The sequence below is a fragment of the Lingula anatina genome, chromosome 7, assembly GCF_051362555.1.
Source record: "Lingula anatina isolate TDL-2025a chromosome 7, LinAna3.0, whole genome shotgun sequence".
NCBI lineage: Eukaryota > Metazoa > Brachiopoda > Lingulata > Lingulida > Lingulidae > Lingula > Lingula anatina.
In genome coordinates, this window is record NC_141773.1 from 20,732,662 (window position 1) to 20,757,237 (window position 24,576).

General features: G+C 38.0%; 1 protein-coding gene across 1 annotated transcript in view; it reads left to right on the forward strand.

Annotated features, from left to right (window-relative positions):
- LOC106158688 (uncharacterized) overlaps positions 1-24,576 on the forward strand; it is a 65,230-nt gene that overhangs the window by 14,980 nt on the left and 25,674 nt on the right. The window contains exon 2 of the mRNA XM_087017422.1: positions 2,269-2,363. The gene's annotated coding sequence lies outside the window, so the exon portion shown is untranslated. The remainder of the gene's footprint in view (positions 1-2,268; positions 2,364-24,576) is intronic.

Genomic DNA, 24,576 nt, shown 5'->3' on the forward strand with positions numbered 1-24,576 from the left:
TGTCTCTGTTACCCTAGGTTCTAGATTTCCGTATTGCCAGCCCGATCTTGATTTCATATATAACCCAAATCAGCAATACGAAACTCTAGCATTAGCGTCAACCTGGAGGCGTTCTTCGGCAAAATTTTGCTTGGAGCGCTTCCATAATTGGAAGTCATAAGTCTCGCACGTCACAGGTTTGATCGCCTGGAACTGCCTATTCCGCCTTGCGCGGACGTTATCTCCTGCAGACGAGACAAGAAGCAAAGTGGCTTAAGCGGAGTTAGAAGTTTGAACTAGGAATATCTTGCAGTCGAAGGTCAGTACCACGACACAAGCAACATTCTGCTTTAAAAACTTATTTTGGTCTAGCCATTGGACAGCCCTTATGGTGGTATCGGGCATACAGTGTAGCTGTCAAACTTGGCACAGGACAAGTACGTGCATTGTGTTTGTATCTTCAGGAGCAAATGTTCTTTGATAAGCAAAAAATACAAAAACATTGGATATATCTTTTTCTTTTGGAAACATCTTAAATACAGTAAATTAAATTAAATAAAGCAGAATTAAATCTGTTTTACGTTTCATTTTGGTTTAATGACATTCAACTGCAGATTCACTGCGGAGCAGTTCTTTTTGATTGACGGAAATCGTACACTGTCGCTGTTCCTCAGGGCTAGTAAAAACGATCCCATCACAAGATCTTTAACAAGCTAGCTTTTACTGTGTCCTGACACTCAGGGTAGTCTCTGAAGGAATCTTTGTTGAAGTTGCCTACTAGAAAAATCAAATGGTTGTGGGCACCGGCATGAAATGCTTCCAAAACAGAACCGCTACCACCCCCTGCTTGAACCAATCATCGTTTTATGACTCTCGTACACGTCGGCGGGCACGGATTAGACCGTCAACCCTAAAAACTCCATATCTGGCCCATCAGTGAAAACGACGCTGTATATGACATGCCGTCAGCAGTGGCTTCCATACTGATCTTCGTGCAAAATAACCGCCTTGCAGTAATGTCTTGTTCACGAAGGACCTTGAACCGGGGGTTTGTCAATCTGTCAGTCTTTTCTGGGGACACTGGATGTCTTTGCATGACCAGCACGGAGCACCCTAAGGAAAAGGCGAACCTGCCTCCTTGTTGCCCTTGTTGAAGCATTTCTTTGGAGAACTTTACTAACGGTTCCTGACAAATGTTGAATTGCTTGTCATTTTCTCTGAGAGCAAGAATTCCATAGTAAGCTGCGTTGCTTAGCCGTCGAACCATATCTTCTCTAATGTACCTGTCAAGTTTCAGAGCGATCCCTTTGTTGCCTCTCGAAATACACTCCAAAGATTGACCAAACCCATGCGTTTTTATACGAGGGCAGAAAGTGCCGAAAAGACCACCCCTTACATTTCTTACCACAGAACATGCAACTGCATGCATCAATTATTTCGAAAGTTGTGTGGTAATTAGGTCGCACACCTGGTAGTTTTGGATTTAATATAGTTAGAGAGAAAATAAATATTTTGTAGAAAATTTACTCGCCAAAATAATAATATTCCATTTTAATTATTTAACCCTGTAGATGTGTTACAGTAAAGAGAATAAACATACAGTTGAGCTCAGAAACAATGGGGCGTTTTTAACAACTTAATTGCTTACTTTATAAAACGACACCCCTCTTTTATGAATGAATTGTGTTACATGAACACAATGCATGTTTACCCACTGCATTATCAGTATACAATAGCTTGGTGGCCCATTGCAGCATAGTGTGTTTTCCCCTGAATAAACAGACTGTGATCAAAGAGGTGTCAGCTTTAATACTAAATAATTATGGCTGTTAACTGGATAGTTACTTTTGGTAACAAAATGTGATGCACAAATTACAATAAGGACCATTCTTTCTGAGCTCAACTGTACATGATATAAAATACCGATATGTTTTTTGGTAGTTATACATAAGATCTTGGTACATCAAAATATATTATAATAGGGCATACACATTGCTGGGGAGAAAATATACCATTCATACTAATCTAGGTATTTTTTCAATATAAACTAGCTTAATGTATACTGGCCTGGGTTAGTATTCGATAAACCCTACGATAACTGTCCGGCATAGATAATTCATTGCATGTTGTCTGCGTCCTCTGTCCACCAAATAACCCAATCACAGCCAGTTACAGAAAAAAGTAGTGCTGTGAAACAAATTTTTTTCATTTCATTTCTTATATTTCCAGTGGGTTTATTTTAGTGTCAGCTAGCAGACTAGGGTGTAAACGTGTGCCTATTTTTTACAGGGACCAGGGACAGATGTGGTGCAATGTGTGATCTCTGGCGGCGGGAGCAAGTGAATGTGAGCCGTGCAGTGGGTACACATGTTCGAGTTCTGCCGGTAAGATATTAGCATTTTAACGGTATATTGTTATTTACTGCAATTTGTAGAGTTTGAGTGACACCACCTCAAGCACAACACTAGAGGTGGTGTCAATTTTTTGTGTTCCATACGAATGCGCTTCCTCAAGCTGGTGGTACAATACCTGGAGGTGGTATCGCCTCTCTGATCCTCTAGTTCAGTTATACCCCCTTTACACTGGACGGCGTCCTTTCTGCGTCCTTTCTGCGACCATGAAATTGCTGTGGTCTAAATAAAGATCGAGGCACGAGCATTGATTTTGTAGTTGTCGGCGAGTAAAGCATTATAATTTTTTAACTCTCAAATGGGGCCGTACTGCTGGACGCAGAAAAAAAAACGCCGTCCAGTGTAAAGGGGGCTTTATGTAGGCACTATTAACGCTGAAAATAATTTCAACAGTTTTGAATAGAAATTGGAAAGTCTGGAAATTGAGATATGACGTTTAACAAAAATGTAGCCAGAAATAGGAAGATTTGCGTCGCTGGTGCATCCTTTGAAGGAAAAACAAATTCACAGAAAGCCCAATGCCTACACTTTAAGTGAACATAACGATTATATCTATAGTGCTCTACCAATGGAGATAGAAAGCTTTAGATAGGGTGGATATCTGTGACAATCATCAATTGGCCCCAAAAAACCTCAATAGTTTGAGAAAATAGCAACGGAATAAATACATTGTTTTCTTTTGTCATATAGATTTTTTTATCCATACCAGTATTTCAAATGTGGTAAAGGTCAAAGTGATTTATCGATTTATGCACATTTTGAAGAGCAAACTTAAAGACATTCTGTGTGGGTTAGATTAATGTATAAGAGCAGGTTCTATGTAAAACTTTGATCAGATTTGTGTTTTGGGAGATTGTTTATTTTTATCTTAATCAGTTTGGGTCAAAAAAAGTTCTGCTAAAGCAACTAGAATAAAAGATTAGAAAACGAAAACTATTTATCATGATTTTGGAACACAGCCGGTGTGAACGGAATGTTAGTCCTAGTAACGCAAGTCCTGGGAATGCAAGTCCTAGGTCTAGCGTTTCTAGGAATGGATGTCCTACGACATACATGTACTTCACTAGGATTTAACGTCCTTGGGACAACAGTTACCAAGGAATGTACCTGTAAGTCCCATTGCAAGGAATGCAAGTCCGGATGGGACCTGTTTTCCTGATTTATACTAGTACTATATGTCCGATTTAACATTTTCTCTCACACTTAAATGGAAGTTACATATAAGAAAAAATAATACGTGTGTATTAAAATGGCCGGTGTGATATTCACAAACTGAATGAAAAAAATAATTATGAAAAATAACGTGTAAGAAGTTGTAATAAATTTGTTTTCATTTAAGTAGACCTATTCATTTGTCAGAGAAATTTTCAAATTGGAGCCGTTGACGGCACCTTTAAGGGTGCATCCCCCTTCAATTTTTAGGATGTACATGTACGCTCCTTACTACATAAGGCCCTAACCAGGGATTATCCTGCTTTCCACCTTAGACTATATGCCAAAGACGTCCTTCACTTTCCTCTTATTTACTTTATAAAATAGCTTGTCATGTTCAATCTGAAATAATCATTACGATATTATATATATTCATGAATTTAAATTAATGACAGACCTTTTCTCCTGTAAGTGAAGTTTGACGGAGAAAAGCAATAATGAGTATTTGTCCTCGGACCCAAAATCCTAGAGATAGTAGTCCCCCGGACCTAAAATCCCAGAAATTGTAGTCCCCTGGACCTTGAATACCAGAAATTGTAGTCCTCCGGACAATTATTCCAGGAGCATATGTCTGACGAACTAGTTCGAACGAATTCGACTTGCTATTCTTCTAATTACTCTTTTCTGTGTCGGTGCTGTGCCCATGCGGTATGTGCCCTCTTGAAGATAGTGAAATATAACCTCTACATGTATAACCTCTACATGTACATGTACCACAAAACATCCAAAAATACTTAGATATGGACATATCAGATAATATAAATGCCAAAATTCCACATGACAACGATTTATAGCCTCCCAGAAATTATTTTCCCTTGACGCTCTTTGTCGCGCTGGCGGTCGATGCAGCATGTATTTCAAAACAATAGACTGCAAATTCCGTGTCACGTTTTCATATCATGCACCTTTTATTTCTATAAGTATTCTCTGCCCAGAATGCGTAAAGAAAAAATGTTATCTTACCACGTTGTTTGGAAAACCGCTTTTTCCTCTGACTACACGTCTTCTCTCCCGTTCACCTCCAACTTAAAAAAAAACACTAAGCTTCGTTTCTAACTCCACTTTACGTCACATGACATCACACTTCCGGCACAATTTTAACTAATTCTCGTCTCCTCCGGTACCCTTTATTAGACTGCTTTTCCAACTCAGGCTGCATTTTAGTCCTGTTTTTTTTTTTTTTTTTTTTTTGAAAGTTTGAGAACAGTAAGTAACATGGTTTTCCCATAATGGTCATCATGGGAGCAGTGCCCAAAATGGGGTTTCTTCAAATTTTGATGCAACATTACATGATGTTTAACATCATAATCACCATCAGTTTTTGATATTAAGATATGAGTATCATGGATATTCTGAAAATGTGACTAGCAAAGGTCTTCAGGACCATGGAACTTCCTTGAAAATCACACCTTGAAAATGCCAATATGTAAAAAAAATTAAAATTTCACAAAAAAACTGTTTAACTGCCAGAAAATTTACCAAACTGACTGCTTTGCCTACTGAAACTATATTTTAGTCCCATGTTTCTTTCCTGTAAGTTTAAGAACAGTAAGTGGCATAGTTTTCCTTAAATGATCATCACGGGAGCAGTGCGCAAAATAGGGGTTTCTTCAAAGCTTGATGCAATATTACATAATGTTTAACAGCATAATGTCCATCGATTTTTAATAATAAAATATTAGTATCATGGATATTAAGAAAATGTGACTAGCAAAGGTCTTCAGGACCATGGAACTTCACACCTTGAACATGCCAAAATTTAAACAAGACAGTACTGTTCTGAAATGTTTTTTCCCATTTTTAACAATTTTTGTAACATTAAACAAAATTAACAGTATACTGCCATATCAATAGAACAGTGTTAAATGTCCAATTCCCTCCATTCTGAGATTTTGAACATAGTGATTGATTGAATCTGACAAACTTCAATGATATGAGTTTATTTCCATTTTTGAAACTTTATTACGCAATACACGATAACAAGTTTTACATAATCAACTAACAATGTTGTAAAGATGCAGGAAATGTCAAACAAACACTTTTACGTGTCTTATTAGTTAAATAATGAGACTGTTAACATGCCTAAGAATTGATTCTGAAGAAATGTGAAAAAACAGCATAACTTCTAAAATGATGGCCCGATTGTGCTGTTGTTCGAACTTAACCTGCGTTTTAGTACGATTGACCACTCCTGTGAGTTTCATGACAATTGGTCTATCTGTTTTTCTTATATTGTATTTACAGTGTTGCATATATGCTGAAAAGTGAAAAGAAAAACAGCATAACTACTTAAATAGTGGCCCGATCATGCCGATTTTCGCACTTGACCTGCGTTTTAGTAAGTTTGATTACTCCTGTGAGTTTCATGACAACAGGCCTATTGGTTTTCCTTGAAATGGGTTTACAGTGTTGCATATATGCTGAAAAGTGAAAAAACAGCATAACTTCTACAATAATGGCCCGATCATGCTGATTATCCTACTTGACCTGTGTTTTATAAGTAATTATCATCTCTGTAAATTTAAAGCCAAAAAGTAAAACTGTCTTCCACTTATCGTGTTTACGCTGAAAATGCACGGCGCCGGCGCCGGTGACGACAGACGCAGGTGATGGCAATATGTACAGACACATTTGTGCATATTCACATGGATGCAGTATAGTTCAAATTTCTTTAAATGCATAATAAAATTAAGCGAGGTATGAATAACAGCACATTTATTCAATTATTTTTTTAACCTGTATAATGGTGTGGTAAAATTTTGAAAATCATAAAAAATAATAATAACCACACACATTAGTGTCATAGCACGGTAACTTAAATACCATTCACTGAAGCTCCAAGGAAATTATTCACTTCATTGAAAAAGTGATGTTTCAGGAGAAAACTTACTGGATCTCTACTAAGCTGACTAAGGCAATCTTCTGACTGGTGCAACAAACACATACATGTATCTGTTTGAAGGACAAGAACTATTTATATTAACTAGGCCCAGAGATATTTTTTCTTAGAATTTTTTCCATTGACCACTGCCAAAAATGGGTTTCTTTTGTCCATTTGGACATCCTTTTCAACATTGTCACACTTGTCCTAAAATGAATGGCAAAAAACGTTATTGATATATTTTCAAGCCTGTTTGGAAATAGCAAATCTACAACAGCCTATTCACTTGTCATTTTATGATGACAAATTAAAAGTGACCCTAATTATTTTAAAAGAGAAGTAAAGAAACAACCTGACATGTACTAACACTCTGATGAACCATTAAAGCAATAATAACTCTTCCTTTGAGATTCAAAAATCTGCATGAAATACATTGTAAACAACGCATGGAAATATATTCTATTGTATTTTACCACTAAAACGGCCGTTATTGTAGGAAAACTAAAATCTGTGCTTTTCAATAGGGCTTTCGATCCCTTTTTTCCGGTCGACAAGTGCATTCGTTGCTAATGACGTAATGGTGTCACGCGGATTCTCGCGTTCATTCGAGACCAAAATAACATGGCGGGAAACCCTCAGACGTAAGTTGCGAGTTTTTGTACAGTGCGTCGGATAACGAAAAGCCCAGAATGGCACACATTGTGGATATAAATGCATTTTTAACAAAAAGACGAATATATCTCATGAATCTTATATAGTGTTGTTGTTGTCTGCTTTTCCCGCGGTTTTAAGTAGGTCACCAGTGACTTTGCAATGTCAGAGAGAGCTCCGTCAGTTAAAATCTCTTAAGAGATTTTAACAAAAAACCGTACGTTTAGGAAAAAAACCTTGGATTAACTTTGAATGCAGGAATGGGGTCGTTGGCCATTGGTAAGTACGGGAAAATTGCCAGTTTTTTCAGGAAAATCCAATTTTTGGCCAAAACGAAGAGTTATTATGACTTTAAATAAATTCAAATGTATTATACCTATCAATACTTCGCTCTCGATTTACCTGCTGGGTCCCACTTGAGTGCTGCTACTAGTAATCCTGCCATTACTGTTCGAGTCTTTTGCACTGTCAGTCTACAAAACAAGATTGAAAATATGTGTCACTTCTACATTAATGTTCAGACGAACGTTACACGTTAAAATATGAAGATATCATAACGGCGTGTAGGCCTGAAGATATTTTCAAGTGCGAAGAATCTTCGAGGAATCGATCAACACAATGGAGTTCCTTTCCACTAACTTCACCGTTTGCAAAGAAAACCCGACTAAAACACGCCATACATGCAATCTTAAAAGTTATTGTTAACTTAAATTACATTTATGTCAAAAATATGCCAAAAAAAAAAAAAAAAACACGGTGAGATCGAGGATAAAAATACGCACTTACTTTTCCGACAAGCTCGCCTTGCATCGTGACGTCAGTATCATCAACTATGTTCTGTGTGAACCCTGCTGTGATTGGTCGTGAGCGTGGGAAAATCCAGGTCGTGACCTTAAGCCGTAAGTACTTCCGGTGTGAACGGAATGCAGGTCCGCCTGGATTCCTACGGACCTCGGTTCCTAGTTCCTTAGGATTAGCAGTCCTTATGGGACCTGTATTCCTGTCATAAATATGGATAGGACTTCTATTTCTGGCGGACCTGCATTCCGTTTACATTAGTCAGCGAAATGGAGGTCCCCCCTATTTTAATGCCCGTCCCTTTATATTACTACTAGGTAAAGGCCATTGATACGAATAGTATGCTTTAGTGAGCATATATAATTACTCCGTAATATCGAATATCTGCTGGTTCGTCTCTCTGGCGTAGTGGTTAGGCAGTGCAACAATGTGAATCTAGAACAGTGTGTTAAAGTAGTCTGATGAGAGTTCGAATCCCTATAAGACTGATATTTCGGTTTTGAACTTTTGTTTGATTTTTATGTCTTTGTCATGTTTGCTGGTCATATTACTTTGCCACGTCGGATAATTTGGATTGGTTACAGATGTCACGCGCTTTCTTGCACTACTATAAATACGTTCATATTCTGATACCACACACTCACTTGACTTCGGATATGGAAGGGACGAGCAGCACCCCTTCTAGACTCAACATACATGTATGTGCTGCAATTATTACGATGTTTAAGAGGTCTTGAAGGACCTTGTGAAAACCAGGAAATAGTTGGTAACTTTTCTTATATAAAAACACTCAGCCAGAACTAGATATCTCAATTTTGCTTAATTTGGAGTCAGGGGGTGACCTCTCGGTATCAATTGTGGATATTGACGTCAGAGCTTCACCTGAGCAAAGACCCTGAAACAAAAATTGGGACAAAGAATAAATTAATATTTAACCGAATAACCACATGGAGATGAAGCACGCTAGTATTTTTATTCCTTGGCCCACTTTTTCTGTTAACAGAGTAAATATGTTGCAAAATTAGACTCATATTGTATATTTGTGTCAAACTTTCAAAACGGATGCAAGTCGGATTTTTTTCAAGATATCCTCGTTCACTGTACAACACTTCCTATCTGGTTAATTATCGCCTGTAGATCCCACACAAAACAAATCCAGAAGGCATGAAGAACGAAATTCACCTTGTAAGTAACTATGACCAGAAAAATAGTAAACGGGCTGAAATAATAGCCATGCATAAACTTGATACCTGTTTAGCGTATACTCACGTGCCGAAGAGAAGTTTTGCCACTGCCTCAAACTTGATATTAAATTTTTTCAGCTTCTTCCAGCGGCCCACCTCACGACCAATATAGACTGTATAGGTAGTTCTTTTGGCGGATTCTCCATAGTTTCCGAAATTGAAGAACCGTAGTGTATACATTTTTCTGCCTATTTTGTACCGGTGTGACAGGAGTGCACGTCCTAGTAACGCAAGTCCGCCCGGACACTAAGTCCTGGGAATGCAAGTCGTAGGGCATGCATTGCTAGGAATGGAAGTCCTAGGACTAACGTTACTAGGATTCAATGTCCAAAGGCTCCCAAGTAATGTAAGTCCTACGTGTAGTAATGCACGTCCTAATGGGACGTGCGTTCCTGACATTTTAGTAATGCATGTCCTATACTGTATAGTTTACACCAAGAAATGACATGAATAAATAGATATACCCCTGTAGTAACATCCAGGTCTCAGCCATAGTACTTCATTCATAGTAAACCGCGAGACTTAGCGAGAAATTGCGCGTTCTGAAGCCGTACTGTGAGGTGGTAGCTGAGTATTTAAGACGAGTCGTCTTTTATTAATTAAAGGAACTTAAAAACGGTATTAGGTAGTTTCATTTTCTGAACGGTTTCGGATAGGATAAACATTGGCCATTATGGGGAAATTGGTGAGATTTCCAGGAAAATTCATTTTCTTGCTATATTAAGGGTTGAACCCACACAGACTGTCTTTAAAGAGAAATGCATCACTTACACAACTGATCGTCTTAACTACGCTCGTTGCATCACCGCCAAGCAATACATGAATGGTAAAATTAGGCAAATGAGGAGCTCCAAATGCAGTCATAATAGGGTGATGACATAAATAAACACAAAATGAGCATTTCAGTGATAGAGAAATTCAGCAGCTGCATTATTCCATTTTGATTTAGAAATTAAAATCTTAAAATATATCAACTTTGCTGTTGCCTTGGATATAAAGGAATACAGTCGTGAATGTATTCCGAATCGAAATATTATTATAATATGTTAAAAAATAAAATATTTGATTGATTGATGCCTGTTGAAAATGAGAAAAACGCGTTGGCGTCAGTGCGTATTTCAGTTAATGGATTTGAACACCTTCATATTTGTTATTCAAACTTTTGAGTCTGAAAATAATGCAAAAGTTGTTCCTTTAACATTGTTTTTTTTTTCATAATTTTACAACAGTGTCAACAATTTCATGACCTACTTATCTATAGCTTCACCATGTTACATCATTTAAAATAAGCAAGCTTACATATAGTAGTTTAAGAAATACAAGAGCCCTAATACATATTATTTGAACTTTAAAATGTTGATATTCTAAGCTTTTGTCTCTATGCTAATATATCGTTAAATATGAATAGTATAAAATGTGAAGAAAAACTAATATGGTTAGCTAAGGTTAGTCAAATATTGTGAAAACGATTAAAGGAATCGAACCAAACTCTCTCTGTGCCAGCCTAGACATAGTGGAAAACGAGCAACGACCGACATACACCAACTACCAGGCAGCCATTGATATGCGACTAAGTTAAGACTGACGTTAAATGATTCTGGCCATGTAAAAATCCATTTCTCAAAATTTGAAGATCAAGCACTCAATTTATACACTACAGCTTTGTTTTAATCGATCCCCATCATTTAAAAAGTATAAAAACGATCTGTTAGTAGAAAGAAAGCCTTTTAGTAAACCGCACCTCAATATGCAAAAATGAAGCAAAATATCTGGGTCACGTGGTATTGTGACGACATAGACGATAAAGGCCTTTGACACTCAGCTGAGCTGCATGCTGAATACAGACAGGGAAGATTAGGAAAGTTGTGTTGGACGGGGTTGGGCAATTTTCGTAATGCCTTAGTGTGTTGCCGTGGGATTCGTCAAAAGAGCAGCAAAGGATCTGGCATTCGTTGACAATCTTTTTCTTTGTTTGTGACTGTCTTCCGTGACTTTCATACTAACTCCGGTGACAATAGATGTGATATTCAAGTGGTTTACATCATATCAAACGCTGACATCCTTTCAAATAAAGCATCATCAGTTGACAAGCTTACTAATTAGTGATGCATTTTAAATGCATGGTAGTTGACCAAGAGCTCGTTAACAATAAAAATGGTTAATTACGCACCGCCGCACTTCCCAAGCCAGGTAATAACAGGTAACTCGACCTGTCAGATGCTTTGTGGGCTTTAATGTTCTTTCAATATATCTTTTTTATTTCATGGGGTTATGTTATTGGTATTTTTAAATTACGTTTAATATCAATATTTAAATAAGTGAGTTCAAACACGATTGCAAACATTCATGAAAGTGATCGCTCTCAGGATATCTTGAAGCATGCGTATGCCCAGGCATCACTGCCGTGGAAAAGAACGTGGTTGAGGAAAAGATCGAAAAAGAGTGGTAATATTAAAGAAAAAAGAATGGGAACTGCTGTAAAAAATGGTTCGTAATGCTAATTCCTTTAACAATATAAAGTGTTATGTGCTTCGAAAATTTGTTTCTAAAGGGTATTTCAATTTAAATATTGAATAATTTAAAAGGTTTATAAATTGAAACCCACGTTCTGCGCGCGTCAGTAGGCAAAACTTTTTGCAAATTTGAAAGTATGTCAAACCCAAAAACACATATAGCAGAACAAGGTAAAAAGGGACTTTTTGTTATGTAACAGACGGACTCTCTTTGTGGCATAAAAAGTATTTATTCATGTGACTAAAATTTTTACCCTGTAACAAATAGTGACACATAATAAGATAAAGTGACATTTAACAAATAATAAATATATAGTTCATGTAACTGTTAATTACGTATAGTTATTTGATTACTTGATATATACTTCTTTGATAAAAAAAAATAATTTACATAATGCAGCTTATTACGGCTTACCCTTATTTAATTCAAGGGCGTTTTATAAAGAGCGCTGGCAATATCAGTAGTTGGCCTTGTACAAAAACTGCGAAGTACAAAAAAAAGCTGTAGTATAGGATATTGTAGTAAAGTTGGACACTTCAAAGACGAGATAGAACAACAGATAGTAAATTGAACTAGAATTTACAAGACTATCCCCAACTTGCCACATAAAGACAGACAAACAGCGACTCCAGCACTGCTTGAAAATCCGGAGCCAACGCCTTTTATAACGAGGCGTCACATGACATAGACGCGGGAACATAGACAAAGAAATACAGACAAAGGAACATAGACAAAACACCAATTAGAGGGGGTCAGAGTCACAGCAAGTCACACCAAGACAAGACAATTCGAGACGAGTGCATAATTACACATAACTACAGTTATTAGTAGCATGTATGTTAAATATCATAACTAAATGTGCAGTCTTTGATATGGATATAAGAAAGGCACATACGAAAATTTAAAAGAATGCTTGATGTCAAAAGGAGCACTAGTAATAACTTATTACATAATACAAAACTTAGTATATTATAAAATCGGGAGTTACCCACTTCATTTAAGTATAAAGCTAAGATTTTTCAATATTGATTGAAAAACCGCTCCTCGAAAAATTGTATTATAACTGCGTGCTATGAACATCTACTTAACAACAATTTTGATTGGGTAATTTGAATACGGAATGAACTGGAGACACTTGACTTGTCATTTATTTTTTACGATAATATGTCAGATAATTTTATACAGTCCTTGATTTAGTAAAGATTGAAAAATAATTTTAGACAAACATTGACCGGGGAAATATCCACACGAAGTAAAGGGCTATTGGACCAACATCTTGTTGATAATGTTACAGTGCAATTCTGTTAAAAAAAACATTTCACTGAAATATAAGGATTTAATTGAATAGACGTGGAAATGGCTTCACACGGCTTCACGAAGATTTAGACTCCTCGGGTAAAAGATCTGAATGAGTATGAACTGTTATCAGGGGTCTGAAAAGTCAGCTTACAGGTAGACTATGCAGCTCAGTTTGACAACTAAATGCGCTGCTTGGCTCTCTCCTCCGGTGGCCTGTATATCGTCATCGGCTTCACGAAGCTTTAGACCCCTCGGGTAAAATATTTGATGAGTATAAACTGTAATCAGGGGTCTGAAAAGTCAGCTTACAGGTAGCAAATGCTGCTCAGTTTGACAACTACACGCGCTGCTCGGCTCTCTCCTCCGCTGGTCTGTATGTCGTCATCAGGCCACGTGACCACGTACCAGTAACTCATCAACTCTAAGGCCGGGCAAAAATGGCGTTTTTTAAAGCTCGAAAATTACTAAATCAGCTTTTAATTTGTGTATTTGGATAAAGATATCGTCGGTTGGGTATGTTTTCTGAAGAAAATGATCCGTTCAAGCCATTCGCGAAACCTTTAACATGTTTGATGCACCTGGCTTTTCTCGGGTGTGGCGTTTTGCGCTGGATTTACGCCTTATGTTTATTGCCATATCATTAGACTAAAGCACCCAAACTGACTTCAGAATGTCAATGAGCCCATGCATGCGGCGTAAGTGAAATTCTTAGTGTGGAGGACTTCAATTGGTAATTTAAGAGACGATAACAGAGTACACGTTTTGTTTGTTGGAAATGCTTTGTTTACAAAATGAATAGAATGGTCAATGGATTAACAGTAACACTAACTACACACACTGGACAAAAGAAGTGTCACCCCTACTGAGCCAATACTATGGGGGAGAAAAATGACTGTGGAATGATATGCTCCTGGTATCATGTTATTAACATCAAATTTCACAAAAAAATCACAAAATGAGAACAAAATATACATTCTACCAAAATATGCAGTTTCAAGTCAAAAATTAGTACTTAGTGGCATAGCCACGTGACCTAATAATAGGTGCCAGTCTACGAAGCAAGGTTTCATATAATTGTCTGATGCGTTCAAGGCTTATGCTGGCCCAGGCATGAAACACTGAATATAACAGAGTTTCTCTGCTGGTTAGACGGGCATTTGTCAAAAGTTTTGACATAACATTCCACACATTTTCTATTATGTTTGCATCTGGACTCTGGGCAGGCCACATCACACTGCGAATGTCCTGTTGGTCAAATCATCAACTGCTCTGGGCCTGTGACAAAGAGCATTGTCATCCTGGTGAACAAATGGATAATTCCTGTCGCCAAACATGTTAGTAATAGATGGTAGCAAGCCTGACTCCAAAACATCGATATATTTCTAGTCATTCATGTTTCCATTTACCACTATCAATTCGCCCAAGCCATGGATGCTGATGCAGCCCCACACCATGATGAATATGCTGCTCCGGGTTCGAAAATTCAGTGCATGTGGTTCAAATGCTTTACCAGCAGTTTGCCAACATAGTATCCGTCTGTCATCAGAGGTCAGACCAAAGCGACACTCATCAGAAAAAATATATAGGACCAATTGTTATGAACTGTCCAGTTCCAGATCCTGTTGACCCTAGTTTACTCTACTTTGCCTGTTTTGTAACGATATAAGAGGTTTCAGTCTTGCTACCCTGCTGTACACTCTCTGAGCATGTAACCGACGCCTAGCAATTTTCACAGACACATTCTTATGTGTGAAATTGTTCCACTGTGTTGTCAACTGACAAGCAGTGTCGAACTTTGACAACCTGGACGTCAAAATCAGTCGTCGGTCTTCACGGCCAGTATTTTTTCTTGGACGACCCATCAGAGGCAATTTATCTCTTGATCCAGTGTTTCTTTGCCGAGACCAGACCCTCTGCACGGTTCTGACTGAACAATTCAACTGTATCGATATTCTGACATTGCTTATATTTCGCCTCTTCAGGTTAATAACTTGCACCTATAACCGTTAGATAATAGCCTGTATCTTGCCATATTGGAGGAAGACAGGAATTACATTTGCTGTACATGTACAAAACCAACAATACAATTCTATGGTATAGCGGTTTTATACTCATTAATCACATTATAAGTAGACCAGGCGTTATAAGTACCCAAAATCTGCCTACTTTTATTACTCTGAGTTAGGGGGTGACACTTCTTTTGTCCAGTGTGTGTACATTTGTGATATATCGGATCATATACTTATAAAAAGGGTGCCAATTGTGACGCATGTGTGATCATATATATCATTAAATGTTGTATTCACTGGTATTTAAACATTTTGTTTTATTTTTAGCGCTGGCCAAAAGGGAGATAAAAAGAGGAAAAAAGTATTCAGTTGTTGGGCTGCACTCAGAACAAAAGCTTACACCACTCAAAAAATAACGTACCGTCCTAGTATTAAATCTCTATATTTACCCCGTGGACCATTTGAAGATAACACTGTGATTATTGCGGTGGAAAATACAATCGAGGGAGTGTATAATGATAGGGTCGCTAAACGATTGTTGACGGCATATAGTGACTAGCCGAATCCCTGGTCGCCTGGGTAGGCACGCCCCCTTAGAGAACTTATGTAAACAAACTGTCTCCGGTAGCGAACCATCCTTTTGTTCAACAGCTTCAAGCGCGCAGCGGATTATATCTTAAGTGACACTAGCTAACTGCAGTTAAAATTGTGCCAGCTGTTATTTGATGTAATTTTGCTATATCGGACGTTGTGGACCAGCCCACTGGTTCATTGATTCATATCTTTTCTGAAGATCGATGCAGAATTTTGACTTGATTATTTTCCCTCCTTACAAGAGAGAGTGGAAGGGACAGAAACAGAGAGAGTGTCAATTGAAATGGATAATATAAGTTATACAATATGGTACTTAAATTTAAGGGACCTAAGGTGGAAGAAACGATAGACTGTTTTGCATCAAGGTGGGACATTATAATCAGTACATAACCCTTAAGAAGGGATTACATTAAATGCAAACTCATTGATGTATTAATATACAATTTTTGGGGGATAGACATTAATTTTTAATTTGATCTTCAGGAAATCGTTTTGGTTTAAATAACACAGCAACCTATTAGGCAATTCCTTTGAAAAATACTTTTGATTTTGTACCCCCACTCCCATTTCTTTTGCTGTGTTAAAAATCCCCCCGTTTCTCATAACACACTAAGACTATAATGTGGTAAAAATATTGAAAATGAATGATTTTTTATAAACATGGCAATAAAAGCTAATATGTAGCAGTAGGGAAATCATAATCGAAGACCAATGTGCGCCAGGGGAAAAGGCTGACGATCTAATAACTTGTCGCCTTAATATTATAGTACTGTTATATGTGACGTCGCTCAAAGAGGAGGGGGGGTCTTACTATAGCTCGCAATCTATTGTTAAACACGATTGTTATCATTCTCAAGCAAGCTAAAACCACAACTTTAAAATAACTAAGTCCGGTGTGAACGGAATGTTAGTCCTAGTAACGCAAGTCCGACCGGACACTAAGTCCTGGGAACGTAAGTCCTAGGTCTAGCGTTGCTAAGAATGGAGGTCCTAGGACATACGTTACTAGGATTTAACGTCCGTAGGACAACAGTTACCAAGGAATGCATGTCCCACCGCCAGGAATCTAAGTCCGGATGGGACCTGTTATCCTGATTTACACTAGGAATATATGTCCGCTCCCATTTTTCTCTCGCACTTAAAGTGAGTGGTAGATAGATACATGTAGATAGATATATAATATAATATTACCATTATTTTTAAAATATTTCACCTAAACAAATACAATGGAATAAAAAAGGTATATGAAGAATAACACTTGTTACATTTTCATATATTTATTTCAGTTCTTTTATTTATTCATCTGCAACATAAACTTTCAAATTTGCTCTGTTTACGGCGCCTTTCAGTGTGCACCCGCCTTCAATCTGGAGGATGTAAGCTCCAGATTTGGATATCCCCTTCACAACGTAGGGCCCCAGCCAGGGGTTTTCTTGTTTGCCCCCCCCCCCTTTCTGTCACTCCTTCGTAAATTTCTTTTCAACACTTTTGTTCCCACGGTAAGTAACTGTAAAATTAATTTAGATACCATAAGTGTTTTTGCATCGTTAATCACAGTTCACCTGCATTAAATTTTAATATAAATCGTAATTGACTACGAAGTATACAAATATACAAGGCTCACGTCCAGTAAATGGTATAATCCAGGCGAACAGTGTACATATTACGGTCATACTATATGAAACCAATGCTTTATAAGTAAAATATGCATCAATTTGATTCATGGGGTAATTCACCAAAAGCTTATACCTCATCAGTTGAATGGCGAGGGTCAAGTCTTTTTTCTGCTCTTGCTGCGCTCTTTTTATATTTCTTAACGCTACCTCTCCCACTTTTTTCTTTGTTTCAACCCTCGTTTCAACTTTCTTTTCATACTGAGATTCACTAGGCAGTTGTAGGCCACTTGGGCCTGCTGTATTCTCTTCAGACTGGTCTTCTCCTTCGTCGCTGTTGCACATATCAAGAGGGAGCACAGGTTCTCTAAAGAAAATATTAATTAAAATTTACAAACAGTTCATAATGCTTTTTATTTCGTATGTTGTATCCATCCAAAATAGCATAATTGGAATAAAAGACGACATTTTTCAGTATTAATTACATCATTTCTGGTGTGGGTAAAACCCAATTTTATTAATTTAATAAAACATGAAATAATTGAACATTTAGGATAATAATTTACATATTCCTTCATACCTCCCAAACATGAGATAAAAGGGTGAAAACCCAGTAGATGCTTGGACTGATGTATTATAAGCAAATACTATACCCCCAAAACGTCATCCCACTGATGATCGTCTTGATACTTTAAAAGCATGTCCTTCAGGGTCTGATTGAAGCGTTCTGGAATATTATATAGGCCTTCATCTTAAAATCTATATACAATATAAATATAATAAAAAGGTGTACTTATCTCACCAAGTATATTAACTTGCAAAAGTTTAATAATATATTATGTATTACATTAAATGGCTATTATATTCTTTAACTAAAACGTGGGCTAAAATTAAGGGCAATATGTACGATCACAGAGACATTTTAAAGAATTCCAATCAAACACACCCGTGAGACCATTGCACTGGGGATGGTAAGCTGTGGTTCTTTTGTTTTATTTGAAGTGACGTGGTAACACAGTGCAACAGGTTGTTGTTGAATTCTCTTCCCTCGTCAGTTAGCCTTTCCTTGGGGGAATCCAAAACTGGAAAACATTCAGTAATACCATGGTTATTTTAGTTAACAACTTCGTCGACATGATGTTCAGCGGAAATGTTACTTTTTACTGTCATCAAAGGGGTATAATCCACCCTATTTAAAAATAAATTAATTAAGTTATCTTAACATGTAACTTTGAAAGCAATCGTTGTCGATACACATTCATTACTGCACCTATAATATTCAACACTACGTAAAAAAAGGTCCAAAATAAAGCTGTCTACCCCTGTCGCTTCCTTGGAGGGCAAGGCACTGCATGGGCCATCTTGGTGCAGTAGCACACAACAGTACATACGTACTAATTGCCCCTTTCTGTTTGTTGCATTGGCCCAATTAGATCGATCCCAATCTACCAAAATTAATAAAAGTACGTTATTTCTGATTTTACATTAAATTCGTAGATGTTTAACTACATAAATAACTGAAAAATAAAGAAATGTCCACAAGTCTTAATGTTTTCTGTTAAAACAATATGACGACAACAACGAAAAACGATTTTCAATATCTATTTTTCCAATTAAACACCACGATTAAGAGAAAAATTGTCTTGATTACCATCCTCCACGCCTCAGGCTTGTTCACGGGAATAGGGTTAAGCGGTGGAGAGCCGTTGTTGCTCTTTTTGTTGACACATTTGTCACATTTTAAAATGAATTTTCTGATGTCGTCTACCATGTTTGGCCAATAATATCTCTGTTCAACCCTGGCCAGTGTCTTATCTCGTCCTAGGTGACCAACTTAAATTTAAAAACAAGGAAATTAATACATCGCATTTTATAGACATTTTACGTTTTACAATGTCTGGAATTACGTCACACAATTAAATAAAGCAACGTATACGCGGTATTGTGAATACGGAATTCTTTTAATACATACTTACCAAGCGGTGATGTATGCAGTGTATCCATTTTTTTCACTTCTTCCCTGTTTCTTACAACTTTTCGCCATACCCCACCAACATCATTATCATCATTATCATCCTGCCCTTCATCTGCTACGTCCCTCACTTCCCTCTTGCTAACTGTGTAATAGAGCTTTCCATGTTCAATATTAAATAAGCATTACAATATGCATATATGTGTACTCATGATGTTAAAGGAATTATTGACCTATACTACTGTTATTTTGTTCAAGTTTAAAACTGAGAAAAGGAATCGTAAGCAGCTGTCCCCGGACCAAAAATTCCAGAAATGGTAGTCCCCTGGACCTAAAATCCCAGAAATGGTAGTCCCCGGACCTAAAATCCTAGAAATGGTAGTCCCCCGGACCTAAAATCCCAGAAATGGTAGTCCCCGGGCATAAATACCCATGAAATAGTAATCCCCTGCAGGACATTTATTCAAGGTACATACCTTGTAGGTCCATTGGACACACATCCCTGGAATTTTGTATCTGCGTATAACGTAGTGTGACCTCTAATAATATTGCATATTTAACATCATGAAAATTGAAAGTTTACTTTATAATTAGACTTGCTTGTTCTCCGAATAACTCTTTTCTGTGTTGGTGTTGTCTCGATAGGATACGTGCCCTCCTGAAGATATTGGAAAATAACTTCAACTTCAGGCCTGGTCTGGGTGCTGCTTGTCCCTTCCATATCAAACGTCTAGTGAGGGTGTGGTATTCATATATGAGCGGTATTTATAGTAGAGCAAGGTAGCGCATGACATCTGGTTATGTCTGTAACCAATCAAAAATTTGCTACGTGGCAGAAATGACAACCAGGATAAAACAAAAGAAAAAAAATCACACGAAAAGTAAGCATAGTTTAATTTCTGTAAACGAAATTCGAACCTCCATCCACTAACAGAATTACTCTGTATAACATCCATTATACTGGACAGCCTTACCACTACACCAGGGAGACGAACTGGCAAACTGTCGATTTTACGGAGTACTTATATGTGCTCACTAAAGCAAAATATTACTGCCAATAGTCATTATCCACTAGTTGCTATTTTAAATGGTCGGACATAGTTATAGGGCGGACCTCCATTCCGTTGACTAACGTAATGCAGGTCCGCCAGGAATAGAAGTCCTACCCTTTATTATATCAGGAATGCAGGTCCCATTAGGACTACTGCTATTCCTTCCGGGCGGACCTGCATTCCGTTCACACCGGCTGCTGTGGAGAAATGTCCTGTCGAACAGATTTTGCTGTATTTAAATACACTAGCGACCTGTTTTAGATCACTGTTGTAAAAAAGCATACGTGCGGCACCGGCCAATAACAGTCAAGTAAAAAAGTTGACATCTTATCGTTTTGATGCACACAAATATAACGCGATAAGAGCTAAGCAATAAACCTCGACAAAATAAACGTCCATTTTTAAACAACAACGAGAAAAAAGGGCGCCCTGTCATAGTTATGAGAAAAATTGCTAAATCCCTCGTTTCTAAGAGAGCACAATGGGTAATGAGATGATAATATTAAACAATATATGAGAAGGTTTATATAAACTACAGAATAGGAGAAATATCTATCAGTATCGCAAGGACATATTAACTCCAGTGTGCAACAGGGGGAAGGCTGACAATGTGATCACTCTATAAAAAGAACGGTCAATTAACAATGTATGTTATCGGTTAAAGTGGAGTGGGGTTCTACCATAGCTCGCAATCTATTGTTAAACGTGATTGCTATCATTTCTCGAACGAGATACCATGCCTTTACAATTACTGTGTGCCCGGCTGCCGTGTAGAAAGGTCCTGCCGAACAGATTTTGCTATATTAAAATACACTAGCGACCTGTTTTAGATCACTGTAGTAAGAAAGCATACGTGCGACACGGGGCAATAACAGTCAAATATAAAATTGACATCTTATTGTTTAGATAAATAAACAATCTTTATTGGAAAATCGCAACCCGAAGGTTGAAGTTATACAATTATGTAATTTATTTATTTAAATGATTTTTTTATTCAAGTCACAGAAGCCTGGTCATTTTTGCACTGGTGCACTCTGTAGACGGTCTCACCTCCTTGGGGAGGATACAGCTCGGCTGCCATATTATGCGCTCACAGCTAATATATCATTTCTGCACTGCCTGACCAGGCCCCTGCTTCAATCCTTTAGTGCTGAGTGCCAAGCGGGGAGACAGCAGGTACCGTTTATAAAGGACTGGTATGTCCACGGACGGGTTTTGAACCCACGTCCTCCCGCTCCGGAGGCGGACATTCTAACCACAAGGTCGGTAAATGTTATAAGAGCTAAACATTAAACCTCGACAAACTTATTTCCATTTTTAAACAACAACCAGAAAAAAGGGCGCCATGTCATATTTATGAGCTGACAAATTGCTTTAAAACTTATTCTGTTGTGGGAAATAATCATCCGTTTCGCAGAGGGCACTATGGAAAATGAGATGAAAATATTAAAAAATAAGTGAAAACGTTTATATAAAAAACAGAATAGGAAAAAAATACCGAGCAGTGGCACAAGGACAATTTAACTCCAGCGTGCAAAAGGGGGAAGACTGACAGTGTGATCACACTATATAAAGTACGGGCAATTAGCGATGAATGACAGCAGTTAAAAGAGGAGGGGGGAGCTGGCAATCTATTGTTAAACACGATGGCTATCATTTCTTAAACAAACATAGACCAGGCCTAAACAATAAGATTGTTAAATAAGATTATTGCCGTGAAATAATAATGTTAATTCAACGGTGACGATGGAGAATGTGTCATTCGCATTGTTAATAAAATAAGACTGGTTCAAGCCAATATTCCATATCAAATAAATCTTTTTAGTAATTGAGGCTACACTTCAGCTTGTTCTGTAAATATTTTTTTGATAATGTTGCTTTCTTTGCTGCTTTTAATCTTTATTTTTTACACCGGTCGCGAGGATATAAATTTATATACGGAGCATCTTTAATCTTCAAAAATTTTGGCCATTATCATTCATAATCGCAATAAGAATTTTGAGACAGGGTGAATTGTTGATCATGCTGATGCACAATGCAGATGCATGTTAATCAAATTCAATTTTTGACTACGGAACACTTCACATTGAATTGAATAACTGATACCAAATTAAACTAGCAGTTTGCTAGCAACACTTAAAACATGATCAGCTGCGCGTGCCAAGCTAGTGAACAAAAGGACCGTAGTGGCACGCGGTAGCATGGGTTCTAGCCCCTTAAAGCTATAATCCTATACCGCCGCAACAAACAAAAGGGACTTTCTGGCTGATGTATCCTGCTGTTAATTACACCTAGGTACAGTTGATTGTCGCGTTCGCGCTGGACCACAGAAACCGGCGTCATGGGATTCACTCGTCTTAACTATTGTGTTATTCCACCTAAGCTACTGAGTTTGTGCGTTTGAATTTTGAAGGGATTAATACGGCTCTCCATTGTTTGCCCGCCCCCTTCTATTCACAGGACAGATATTAAAACATTTCAAACGTTGTTAAACCGGTGTACAACGGAAATATAATTGTTACTACCACTGTAAAACCTCAAAGGTGAAATGAAATAGTGGCCTGCTGAAACTAGACTGATATATTCACAGGGACCATAATAATATCTCGGTTTTCTGTTGTCCAATGCACCTCACGCTCCTCTGATTCATTGCTGTGGGGCTGTTAATGAAGTTTTATAACGATGTTTTAATTCCAATGTACATGTACCTTTCAGTGGTTCTTTACAAAGTAGCATGTTGACGTATGTTTTCAGGGGAAAGCAAATTGGGACCCAGTGTACCCCAGCAGGCGTTCACTGAACCAACGAACAAAGTATTTATCATGTGTGGTCAGTTTTGACTTTGACTTGAATTCTCCGCTCAGGTGTGCCTTTGGACATTTGCCGTTGATGATATCCAGTCGTTTATGTTGTGTGACAGGCCCTAACATGAACTTATTGCTCTAAATCACATCTCTCTGGAAGAAAGTTATGAACTGTAGGTTTACTCAAACTAGCGCGTACACAATTTGAAAATTTGGACAATTTTTTCAACTGTTTGTCTTAGAAATGTCCAAGGAGGTTCCGGTAAAGGATCTCCAATTCCATCAAGATTACCTCAAGGATAGGCAAAAATACAAATGCCTTTTTTAATATCACCAAAGAAGACATCGACTTTCCTAACCTTGTCCTGTTGTTAAGCAAAGTTGAACACCTTACCGCTTTATCAGCATCTCAGATATTTTTGCAGATTTGCAGGAGAAATATCGCTAATTGGGAGGTAACAGATGATCAGCTGACACTCAGTGCATTGTTTGCATATAAAGTTGCTTGCAGTGATATTTTTACAGCAGAAGACCAATGCATTACCATGAACAAGTTGTTGAAAATTGTTCAAGAGAGGTGTGTCCCAGAATATGAACGTCTCTTTCATTCTTTCAAAGAGGATAAACATATTCCTCTTTCCGTCATTTATGCGATTTTGCAAAAGTTTGACGTATCAAGTGAAATGAAAATAGCAAAATAAGCACGTGCGGAAGATGTTGAAAATGTCCAAAAGATTCTACGAAAAGCCTGCGAACAGCGAGGCCGCAAGGGTAACTTGCTCCCCTCGCACGGAGTTAGCAAGAGAGACGCGCGTTGTGCAAGACGCGCGTCGCAAGCAATGAAGGGGCAAGTGCCCTTTGCGTGTTGAGTACAGCGCACGCTCTCACATCTAACGAACAAAGTCGAGAGCACACCGGGAATGTGTCGCACTTGCGTCACCCCCACTCCTGGTGTATAAAAGGCTCGTGTCTTTACAATGAACGTCGAGTGTGTAACGTGTACAACAATTTTCCAAATTTTCAAACTTCTGCCCGATTTAGTTTATAATATGCCTCAAAAGGGCAAGAGAAGGACGCTTAAATAGTGGAAAAAAGGGAGGAGGAAGAAGAAAGAAGAGGTGAACAAGAAGCAAAACTGACGTACGCCGTTAGTACGTCAACACAAACGTATGAGGCAAGTGTGAAGCAAAACTGACGCAACAGGCACTACGTTCGTCGTGCGTTGCATTCCCTTCGTAAGTGGTGAGTGGGAGCGACGTACACAAGAAGCAAGACAAACTCAAGAAATGAGTACAATTTCCACGGCCATCGCTCCTTGCAATTAGCGGCCCTGCTTGAAAGGACATCTCACGATGTCCATTGCCACTCGCAAGGCAGACTTTCCTCTACCTCTAGGACCTCCACGACCTCTGCAACACCCAAAAATCGCAGGGGACGTACGATCCTGAGATTGGTGTATCCGGTTGTGACTGAGGCTTTAACCAAGCTAGACATAACAAGTGGAAGTTCAAGTGTTGCAATTGCTACCGGTAGATTTCAGCAA